At 39.5% G+C, this 12,016-nt stretch overlaps 1 protein-coding gene across 3 annotated transcripts in view; it reads left to right on the top strand.

The window, feature by feature from the left end:
* Positions 1-12,016, top strand: part of TSPAN9 (tetraspanin 9) — a 672,639-nt gene that overhangs the window by 318,757 nt on the left and 341,866 nt on the right. The window lies entirely within an intron of this gene.

Here is a 12,016-nt window from a genome sequence, read left to right on the forward strand (position 1 = left end):
GGGTTCCACAATGGCTTCTAAACATATTGAACAAGGAGTTTCCTCTATGTCAGACATGTTTAACAGACTAGTAATGAGACCAGCAAGCTTGGAAAACACTTTAATAAATGTGAAACAGCAATTAAACAAAAACGGTACTGTGCCTTTAAGAGAAAAAAAACTATCACTGCAAAACAGTGTTAAAAAGTAGTAAACTCTTCAAAATTTTACAGTGTGTATAAGGGACTAAAGCAGCATTGCACCCACTTGCAAATGGATGATTAACCCTTTAGGCCCCAAACCGGATTTGAAAAAAGTTTAAAAACCTTAATAAACAGTTAAACACCTTGCCACAGCTCTGCTGTGGCTCCTACCTACCCTCAAATACGATTTAGGGAAGAAATAAGCCCTCTATAGTGGTCCTCAGATGCTAGAGGACTCCTTTAGGGAAGCTGGATGTCTCAGTCTGAATAAGAACTGCGCATCTAGAGCACAAAAATAGGCCCCTCCCACCATGCACTCGATGTCAGAGGGCCTTAAGAAAATACTCCTAGGAGTATCTGACTAGCCATGTGGAAACTAGGCCCCAAAAAACGATTTATCACCCTCAGAGAAAAAACTTTCTTTCTATATAACATGTAAACGTTTTGTCACTAAGAAATATGAGTATTAACATGAATATTACCCTTTTTTGTAAGCATGATCCCAGTCGTTGTTAAATCACTGCATCAGGCTTACCTCAATTATACAAGGCTCTGTCAGCGTTTTCTAGATTTTATCATCTCTCTAGAAATAAATATACTGAACATACCTCAAGGCAGGTAATCTGCAAACCGTTCCCCCAACTGAAGTCTTTCCCATACTCTTCAGTTATGTGTGAGAACAGCAATGGACCTTAGTTACAAACCGCTAAGATCATCAACCTCCAGGCAGATTCTTCTTCTAATTTCTGCCTGCGAGTAAAACAGTATGACGCCGGTACCGTTTAAAAATAACAAACTCTTGATTGAAGGTAAAAACTACACTAAGTCACCACATATCTCTTGATACTTCCTATCTTGTCGAGAGTTGCAATAGAATGACTGGGAGTGGCAGTTAGTGGAGGAGCTATATAGACAGCTCTGCTGTGGGTGTCCTCTTGCAACTTCCTGTTGGGAAGAATATCCCACAAGTAATGGATGAACCCGTGGACTGGATACACCTTACAAGAGAAAGTATAAATTGTGCAAGCAGCCAATGAGCAGAGCTTCCAATCACAATGACTCAGCTATGCTTTTTGATGATTCTTTTGTTTGCAAGAAATATTCTCCTGCCTGATCATCTACACAAGCATACCTTACTGAGAAGTTGGTACCAACAGCTTTTATATATTTTATTATAAAAAAAAAAGATATATATTTTGAGAACCTATTTGTGAATATTGCAAAAAAAAAAAAATAGTATAGAGGAAAGTTAAATCAGAGTCAATTAAGCAAGGGAAATTGGATTGTTTTAATTGGGTAACTTGGCAGTTAGTACTAATATATTCTAGCCTCCACAAATACATTGCTGTAAAGGCCAACAACTTAAAGTCTAGGGGCAGCCAATTTAAAGGTGATCATAATCCCAAAATGCTGGTGTGGTTACACAGAGTAATGTGTTCATATTTATATAAATGTCAATATGTGGTGAAGCGTTTCTATATAAAGAGACAATTAAAGGGATACTAAACTCGGATTCAGATAGAGGATGCAATTTTAAGCAACTTTCTAATTTACTCCTATTATCAATTTTTCTCTGTTTTCTTGCTATCTTTATTTAAATAGCAGGAATGTAAAACTTAGGAGCCGGCCCATTTTAGGTTCAGCACCCTGGATAGCGCTTGCTTATTGGGGACTTCATTCAGACAACCTATCAGCAAGCGCAACCCAGGATCTGAACCAAAAATTGGCCGGCTTAGCTTTACATTCCTGCTTTTTAAATAAAGATAGCAAGAGAATGAAGAAAATGTGATAATAGGAGTAAATTAGAAAGTTGCTTAAAATTGCATGCTCTATCTGAATCATTAAAGAAAACATTTGGGTTTAGTGTCCCTTTAAGTATGTGAGCCTACATCAGGACTGTCCTACCTAAGCCTCAATGCTTTTTTTTTTGGCTTTTTTTTTTATTTGGCACTTACACATTTCCAGAGTAATGTTTGACTTTGATCTATATATTTATTACTGTATATCAAATTTCAGGCACTGTATGTTACCCAAAGCTGCTTATTTTACACCAAGGAGGTATTGTATATCACTAAGAAAACGAGGATAGAGTCCAGCAATTCTTTCTTTTCTTCTTTGTGTGCAAGTCACTTAGGAGTGTCTGTAAATTCCAAAACTTGTGGTATTGTATATCACTTTGAGGCACTGCTCAAGTGCATCATGAGGTTGTGTGATGCTCTAATAAAACATTTGGTGCAGTACCATGCTGCTGCTTTACATCTATGTGCAGCACACACCGTACTTATGCATGTAACTCATCTGTGCTGTGATTGATGACTATACTTCTCTCTGACAGTGGTTCATTCCTGTACTTTCTAGGATCAATCTATGTGAATGTTTTCTTTTTACCCTATATTAGCAAGGATTATATTAGGAAGGATATACAATCTTCATAAATGGAAAGAGTCCACAGCTGCATTCATTACTTTTGGGAAATTCAGAACCTGGCCACCAGAAGGAGGCAAAGACACCCCAGCCAAAGGCTTAAATACTCCTCACACTTCCCTCATCCCCCAGTCGTTCTTTGCCTTTCGTCCCAGGAGGTTGGCAGAGAAGTTTCCGATAGCCTCTTATGGAGGTTAGTACTCTTCAGCATGGGACTGGAGTTTTAAGTAGTTCTGTCAGCCTCTCAGTGAGAGCATGGGTAAAAGTTAGAGTCCGAAGATGCAGAGAGAGTCCTTCTGCGAAACCATCCCGACTCATATTAACAGCTCCACAAGCAATCAGCATTGACAAGTTTTGCTGCCTGTTTTTTTTTCTCAAGTCTATGGCAGAGACAACGCTGCTATCTGCCAAACTTGAAGGGCCGTGTTCCTGTTTCATGGCGTAGATACTGTTTTTCCGAGAGGGGCTACAACTTTTCAGGGATAACTTTAACATAGGGCCTCTTTGAGGCTCCTTTTTGTATTCAGAAATTAAGGGTTAATATCTCCTGAGGGGGATTATTGAACAGGGGGAGGGTTATAATCATGTTTGTTATGTGATTCTGTCTGCTTCTGTGTAGTTTTGCTTCGGCTCATGGCTATTTTGGAACATAACGGCCTATGTCTAGTGACGCAGGCTTTTCGGTCGGGCGCGCTTTTGCATGGACTGCATGGTTTACCTTGTCACTCCATTTCCATTTTCCTGACCGCGTAGCGGCAGAGAAATCCTGGTCCGCTGGTATCTGGTTCTCTGGAGGCGGCAGTGTCCCAGTTATGGAGGATTCTTGGAGATTGATGTCTCTGATTCAGACTCTACTTCTTGCGAAGAATATGAATTGGCCTGGGTGATACATGCCCATCAGTTATGTTCCGAATGCCATTTTATAGTGCTCTATTCCTCGGGATCGGGGAATCGGGTGCCCACTAAGCCATCCATCTCTGGGGATTCTATTTCTCAGTAGACGAGTTCCCTACCATCAACTCTTACTACGCATGCAGGTAACCCAAATGCTACTTATCCTTTCTAGGGAGTGTGGCCTGTTCCTACTGGAGGTTACGACACGGTTGGCCATATCTTTGGTGCTGGCGCATCTGCACCTCCCGGAAATGTGCTTACGATATTGTCCGTGTTTCATTAACCGGGACTCGTCAGGCATGGGATCACCTGGTCCAGTTCAGCCTTCCTGGGGAGCGACTGCCCCTGAGGCCTCAGGGGGTCAACCTTCAGGGCCAGTGTTTCCTTTTGTCCTGGCGGAGGTATGTTGCATCTTTCGTTATAGACTGGCGTGCCTTTGTGTCCTACTAAGGCACATTTTTGGCATTGCTGGAGGAACCCACTTTCAATGGGTCTGGAAATTCTCAGTCTTACTCTTTGACTGGCTTGCATACATAGACATAAGGGGATGAAGTAATCTTCTTATAGTCTTTGTTATTTGTGTATCATTTTCCAGTTCTGAGCTTGGAAGTCTCGGACCCCTGTTGGGCTGGTCCTGTGGGTCTGTCCGTGCTTCCTGGGTGATAACCTATGGGTTGTCTTATCTTTTATTTTCATCCAGTGAGGATGATTTGTATTTGTTCTAAAGCTTATGTTGTGGTGTGATGTTTCCTTCGGGAACTTTCCTCTATGGAATTGATACTCGCGATTTTTTGGTTGCACTGTTTACATAAGTCTGTCTGACTGTTCTTATCCCTCCATCATCGGGGGAGACTCTATGTGGCCTTGACAGTGCTGGGGGCCTTGGTTTCAGGCTGGTCCTGACTGGGTACAAATCCTTCTGTCCTTGAGGCCTTGTTCAGACAAGTGGCGCCTATTTATGTCCAGTTGGTCCGGTGAGGGCGCCTAGTGATCACAATGTGATTTGTGTGGTTGTCTTGTTTTATTTTACAAGCTTCAACTAGCATCCTGAGAGGACTTGAGGGCCCGTGCTTGCTTAGGGGCATGGGGAATTGGTTCAGTCCTCATTCGCCTTTCAATCTAGTGGGCCGTGACTCTGTTGAAAACCGCGGCGACTAGATTGTTCCTTCCCGCTGTGGGTTGGAGGCTTGGAGGATTTAGGTGCTTCATACCGCCGTTCTTATGGTTTTGCCTTTCATGGTCTCTTTGGAAGTGTCCTTTTAGGACTTGTTCCTTTTAGAGGTTCTCTTCCTTTAGGTTGAGACTTTCTGGACTTCATCCAGTTTTTCTGGTGGCTTTGGCCACTTAATTAGGAAGTGAAGGCCGTGAGGCTCTGTCTTCCTTCGGGAGTTAGTCGTCTCCATATCAGGGGCGATAGGAGGTGTTGTCTCTTTTTCCAAGCTTTTTGCTTAGGGGATGTTTGTCTGCCTGGATTCGGGATGCTTTGCATTCTTCTCCCTTGGGTGCGGTCCTCTGGAATGTTGATCTGAAAGGATTATGAAGACTAGCCTTTCTTTCTACTCTCTTTCGGGTGACTCTTTTCCTGTTTTCATTTCCCTTAGTGCTGCCCTTGGGACCTTTGAGCTCTAGAGAAATTGTGTGACTTTTTTGCGGCCTAGTACCTTGCTGGGGTGGTGATGACCTGTGGCTAAGGGTGTTCTCTTCCCTTTGGGCTTGGAATTACGAGTGAGTCCTGTACTCGGTCTCTGGGTTTCCTGGTTCTCATCCCCTGTGAGGTCTGATTGCTTCAGAAGGGGTATCTTGTGTTTTTCCTGAGGGTGTTGTTCATTCTAGGATGATTCTGGGTCCGGAGTTCTTGTCTTGGATCCTTCTTGGATGTCTGGAGACTTATGATCCGCTGGACTGATTCGGGACAACCCAGTTTTTTTCAGAGACCCTATGTTGTGACATAGGGGCTAGCTTATTGGGCTTGCAAGCAAGTCGGCCAGAGTTCACATCCACCTTCGGGCAGAGGATGCTCCTCTATGGGGAGTTTTTTTCTCTGTTGGGTCAACAGTGGTTTCTGGATGATTTTTCATTTGGGCCGTGTTTTGATCATACTAGGGCTTCATGTCTTGTGGACATTTACACTGTTTTTATCTGTGCCCTTCCTTTTGGAGTTTATCTTCCTTCTGAGTTGGGGTTTCCTCTCTCTTGAGGGTCTTTTTCCTGTCCTGTGTGCAGGAAGTTGGATCAGGTGGCTTATTTCTGTAAGGGGCAGCATCTGCTGTCCTGTGGGCTCTGTTCCACCTGTTGGAAATTGATTTATCTACGTAGAGACTGTCTAGGATAGTTGTGTCAGGTCTTCCTATGAATCTATTGCACTTTTCTCTGTTCCAGGTCCTAGGGGGTTCTCCTTGGGATTACCTATTTGGAGGAGCGGATTGGGTTGGCACCCAAGCTCTGTTGGGGTGGGTGAGTCCCCCCTTTTTCTTTCCATTTCCTGGGTGCTTGTGGTTGGATTTTTTCTGTCCCCCTGTCTATCAGAAATGTCTGTCACTTGGGTGGGTCTGGTGTTCGAGCAGGATCTGAGATCTGTTGCTCTGCTATTTCGTCCTCCGAGCATTCGAGGTAAAGTATGCCTTTTTGAGGTTTCTCCTTTCTCCACATTCAAGATTTGTGGGATGGTCTGGCGGCTCTTAGATAGCCTGCAACATTTTCCTCTGGTTAGTGGATACTTAGCAATCTGAAGGATCCAATCTTCAGCTGCTTTCTACTTGCCCTGCAAGTATTTAAGTTTCAGAGTCATTTTTAGAAGACTGCAGCGTGCAGTGTTTTTGCTTCAGGTGTTGTTCGTCAGACCTATCTGAGCTTGCTGCACGAGGTTTCGTCCTGAATATTTCGGTATTCTGAGATACTTTTTTGCGGCTTGGGGACCTTCGTCTTCAGTTGCTCCTAGAGTGCGGTTGCACTGTGTCAGAGTAAAATCCTCTCTCTGTTTCAGACTCCCGGTCTTATCCTGTGGTTTCTGTATTTCTGGGGTCTGGCCGTTGCCTCTCCTTGTTTCTATGAGACTGATTGACTGTTAGCCTGACCCGGTTTCTCAGGTTTTTTCGCTGTGTTTTTATTTAGGACTCATTATGCCCTTTTTAGTGGGTTTTTTCTGGAAGTTCCTTATGCTAGCGGGAAGCTAGCTCAGCATACTAATGCACTGTGGCTACTCTGCACTGTAGCAAATCGAGGGTTGCAAGTTCGATCCCCGGCGAGGTCTACTCAGCCTGTCCTCCTTTCTAGGTTGAGAAAATGATCAGTGCCTTGAGTCCCTTAAGGGGGATTAGCCGCGCTTTACAAGTACATTCATGTTTTCTCTGTGCCTTTTCTTCTTTGGGAAAAATACAGTAGTTTGTTCCCTTTCTTTAGTAAGGGGTGTGTTGTTTGAAGACCGACTGCTGGGGACAGTGTCTCTTGGAGGCTGTTGACTCAGTCGAGTCTAGTTCCTGCAGTCTCTAGCTAGGCTGTGGACTATCTGCGGGTCAGTGTCCTTGGACTTTTTTTTTTTTTCGAGGTTGTTCTCGACTTCGGACGAAGCAGGATTTTGTTGGGTTGGGGTTTTCAGGCCTGGTGCCTCTACAGCTTGGGTATTGTTTTCCCAAAAGTAATGAATGCAGCTGTGGACTCTTTCCATATGAAGAAAAGAAAATTATCAGGTAAGCATAATTTAAGTTTTTTGTTTGTTGATTATTAGAAGTGTGCACCTGATTTTGATAGCATACTTTATTTGAAAAGCTGTGACACACCAAACTTACACTATAATCTTTGCATATTTTATCAATTCTCTAAATTATCTTGGTATGGACAACTGTGGTGTCATATATAAAATAAATAATTGTATGAGGACAAGTAAATAATAGTATTTTTATGTTAGAAATTAAATATGAAAAATAATTAAAGGGACAGTATAGACCAATTTTCCTATAACTGCATGTAATAGACACTGCTATTAAGAATAATATGCACAGATACTGATATCAAATCCAGTATAAAACTGTTTAAAAACTTACTTTGAAGCTTCCAGTTTAGCTCTATTTTAAAGATTACTGGAACACCCACAGCAAGTGGGAAATATCACACTCCCCCTCCCCCTTCCTTTGCATATGAAAAGACTTTTTACACAAACAGGAGAAAGCTGGAGTAGGTATACGTCGGTATTCTCCTAAAACTTTGGGGCTTGGTTAGGAGTCTGAAAATCAGAGCAATGTTATTTAAAAATAAGCAAAACTATACATTTTTTAAAAAAAAACATGTATGGGCTATATAAATAGATAATCTACAAAACAGTTATGCAAAGAAAAAAACAAGTGTATAATGTCCCTTTAAAGGGACAGTTAGCTGTAAAAAAAAAATTCCTGAATGCGTTCTCCATGACTTGTTATACCAACTGCAGCGTATAAAATGTATGAGACATTGCTCATTTATGCTTTTTGCAAATTAAATAACTGGATTTGTTCCTTAGTATAGGTAGGGATACTATAGGCTAAATCAACTATTTCAAATGTCAATATAAAGGCTAAGGAGCTATTTGTAAACAATTTAATACACTCCAGCAGGTAAAATGGATCATTGGGAACAAATACTAAATGTGAGTACAAAATCTGTGAATATATATTATCTACTTACAAAAATTGGCTACACTAGGAGGCGCCCTTTCTTTTTTTGTTTTAAAGGATATGTTTTGGTAAACTGTGGCTTTAAAGTGGGTCTAACTGCAGCTCTTATACATGGATTGTTTTTTATTTAAAAAATAAATAAATAATGTTAGTAAGTGTGGAAATCTCATTGAACCTTAGCTCCAAATAGTCATTCATGTTTCTTTCATCCTAAGGGTTTGTTGTAATTTGATTTTATTTATTTACTATTTACAGCTCTATTATTTATGGGACATTCTTTTTATTTTCTAGCAAGGAAATCCTAGTGCTAATTATAAAATGCTGCCTTATTCGTTACAGTACTAGAAAGGGGAATTTAATACCTTCATGCCGAGAAACTGAAATATTACTAATTATACTTTGACACTTTAGTAAACTGTGAAAGTAAGGCTGCATTACAGTAAAATAATTTATTTGTTATAGGATTACAAAAAAGCATCTATTTTTGTTATTGTTTTTATCAAAATAATAATCTACCTTCAGTAAGGTCTGCTCTTAATTTGTGGTGATTTTTATGAATACATATTTTTGGGATTTAAATACAACCTGTATAATAATCACAAAGATTGATCAATTTAGCACTGAGGGGTCTATTTATCAAGCTCCGGACGGAGCTTGATGCCCCGTGTTTCTGGCGAGCCTGAAGGCTAAAGACCGCTGCTCCTTAACCTGTCCGTCTGCTCTGAGGCGGCAGACAGACATCGCCGGAAATCAACCTGATCAAATGCGATCGGGTTGTGATTGACAACCCCTGCTAGCGGCCGATTGGCCGCGAATCTGCAGGGGGCGGCGTTGCACCAGCAGTTCACAAGAACTGCTGGTGCAATGATAAATGACAAACAACCCATATACAATTTTTACAACTTAATAATTTATCTGTAGTAGAGCTTCTGCCATTTTAAAGAGATGTCTCTGGCATCTGGCAGCCAGAATCAATATATTTGTGTCTGTATTTAGTCCCTAATAGTAGTGACTTGTGTACTAGGGATTCAATGTGTTTAGGTTCACCTGAAAGTTTAGCTACTATTTGTTTGTGTTGTTAAAACATAAATGTTCTCTTAGCTAATGTGTTTAGTGCAGGTCTGAGCATTAAAGGGACATTATACACTAGATTTTTCTTGGCATAAATGTTTTGTAGATGATCTATTTATACAGCCCATCTGGGAGAGTTTTTTGTAACAATGTATAGTTTTGCTTATTTTTTTAATAACTTGCTGATTTTCAGACTCCTAACCAAGCCCCACAGTGTCGGAGGTATACATGTGTTTACAGACTCCTGCTGGCTATCTTTTCATATGCATGGAAAGGGGGGGTCTGCTCTTTTTGCCTTCCCGGCCACCTTTCATTGGGTGTCCCAGCCATATCTCATCAACAGTGCTAAACTGTGAGCTTCTAAGTAAGTTTGTTTTTTAAGGGTTTTGTACTGGATTTTTAGCTCAGTATCTGTGCATATTCTTCTTTATAGTAGTGTCTATTAAGTGCACTTATATGAAAATTGGTGAATACTGTCCCTTTAATATATACCACACATTCTTTATTCTTAATAGAACATTGTAGTGTAAAAATGACATACTTTAATTTGTTGCTTGTAATTTTAGCACTAGTGATCCTGCAAGACAGGAGCCATTGAGAACTGCTGGGCCAGATCAGATATAGCTGGGGAGCCAATCAGCTGCAGCATGGGCACAATCCAGCTGTTCTAGTGCCATTGCTGAGACACTCAGCGGCTCCATCCACTCAGTACCAGCAGTTCTTTAGGGTTCTTAAGTGGGGGTTTAAATAGATAGACCTGCTGTACTCTAGTGCTAAAACATTATTTTTGCACCTACTGCCTAGTTTTTAAAATAAAGTTGGGAAAGACATTGCTGCCCCATGTGTTCAATATCCATGTACAATTATATCAAGATATGTACCATGGTTTTCTTTGTAATGTTTTATGGCTATTCTTGTATAGTCGTACTGAAATTTGCCAATTAGATTACAATTTAAAATGACTGAACTTGTTTACTTCCAATGTTGCTTGTTGCTTGTTGTTATTATTATGAGCACCAACATTTTCTTATTATAAGTAAGTACTGATATATTGATATGAGTTTTTACAGGAATGTGCTGCAAAATGTATTTATATTTTATGAAATCTATAGAATATGACCCTGATGTTACTGATACTTGTAGCCATGATATATTCTAATTTTAGGCCAACAGAAGGTTAGAGGACAATGGGTTATAAATAAAGTAATGACAATGTGTCAGGTTTATAAGGTTTATATATATTATTTTTTATTTTTTTTTGTGGCAACTACCAGGTTGTCTTTGGTCGAAGATCTTGTTAATGAGAAAAAGTAATCAATTCTGCTTCTTTTGTAATCGTTTATCAATAGAATGCCCAAGAGTATTGCATGGGCTTTATCTGCATCTAAACACTGCTTCTTTGTTTTATCAATCGTTTTATTGTTTTAAGCACACAAATTAACACCAACAGTCTAGTTGGAGAATATGTGTCCTTGTTAGTAATGATTTTGTTTTCTGTGTTTTACCTAAAGGGGCATAGAAAAGCCAAATCTATGCCTGGTCATTGCCTTTTGAGAGTAAAATTATTGATGTTTCCATCTGTGTAACAACGCATTAGTGGATGTAAAGCCATTCTCTATGCTGCCCAATATGTTGACACCTTTTTAAAAATACTATACATTGTCAAAGATTTTTAAAATCTAAAAAAACATAATCTCATATATTTCTCTATATAGTCCATGACAGTTCGTACTACAATTAATCGCTTGAATTGACTTTTGTGCAAATTGGGTACTTAGAGTACATTTAAAAGTTACAGTTACTTTAAAAATTAGGAAAGTCATGTATACAAGTTTCCTTTAAATAAATGATGGAAATGATGCTACAGCCTTTGCATTATGATATATTCTTAATGTGAGGTGTGAAATACAGATATTATTGTCTTCAAATGCTATCAATGAGACAAATGCACACGTGTGCATGTGCATTATCACAGTTGTATCATAAATAAATGATGTCCGTAGGCACAAACACAAAACATTTTGAAATCTCCAAGTGCATTGATAAATTTTTCTCATCCGTTGATAAATGTGGCTTTACACACAAATGCAAAAGACAACATATTCGGTGCCCGCAGGAATGAAATTATTTCATAGATTTTGTTAACAGGCAGAAACAGAAAATACTTTATATTTTGAAAAGAGAATTTCAAGCAAGTAATATAACCGTAATTATTTGGGAGAAAGTGATTACTGCATAATTGGCTGGGAAAAAAACAACATATGATTTGTGTGGATAGCTGACAGAAAAATCATGTAAATTGGTCTCAATGTGTAAAGGTCACATGTCTAAATTATTTTTGTCACAGGTGTGAGAATTGGCTCAGCACTGAAGGAACAAAACAGCATTTTCTTAGAAATGATTACATAAAAATTACCTTTGAATCTCTTTAGTAGATTGTGGGGGTCTGCTGAGTTTAAAACGTGTATATTTTCCTGAAGAATTCCAGTACTGTGTTTCACCTCTTCTCACAAAATTGTAGACTCTAAGTTTGTGCACAGCCATTGTGTACCTGTAGATTTAAATGAAATTCTGGCTTTATGCAAACTTTATCTCCTTCATTAAAGAGACATTAAACACTTTAAGATATTAATATAAAATGTTTAATTATATGTAGCAAAACAATTTTGTAATGTACTTTTCATTATTTATTGTGTTCCCTTTTCCTATAATTTAATTCTGAATATTGAGGGCTTCCCAAATTCCTGTTAAAAGTGGAAATGCAGACGCAATTGTAATACACACAGTCATTGGTTGCAC

The sequence above is a fragment of the Bombina bombina genome, chromosome 6 (assembly GCF_027579735.1).
Source record: "Bombina bombina isolate aBomBom1 chromosome 6, aBomBom1.pri, whole genome shotgun sequence".
NCBI lineage: Eukaryota > Metazoa > Chordata > Amphibia > Anura > Bombinatoridae > Bombina > Bombina bombina.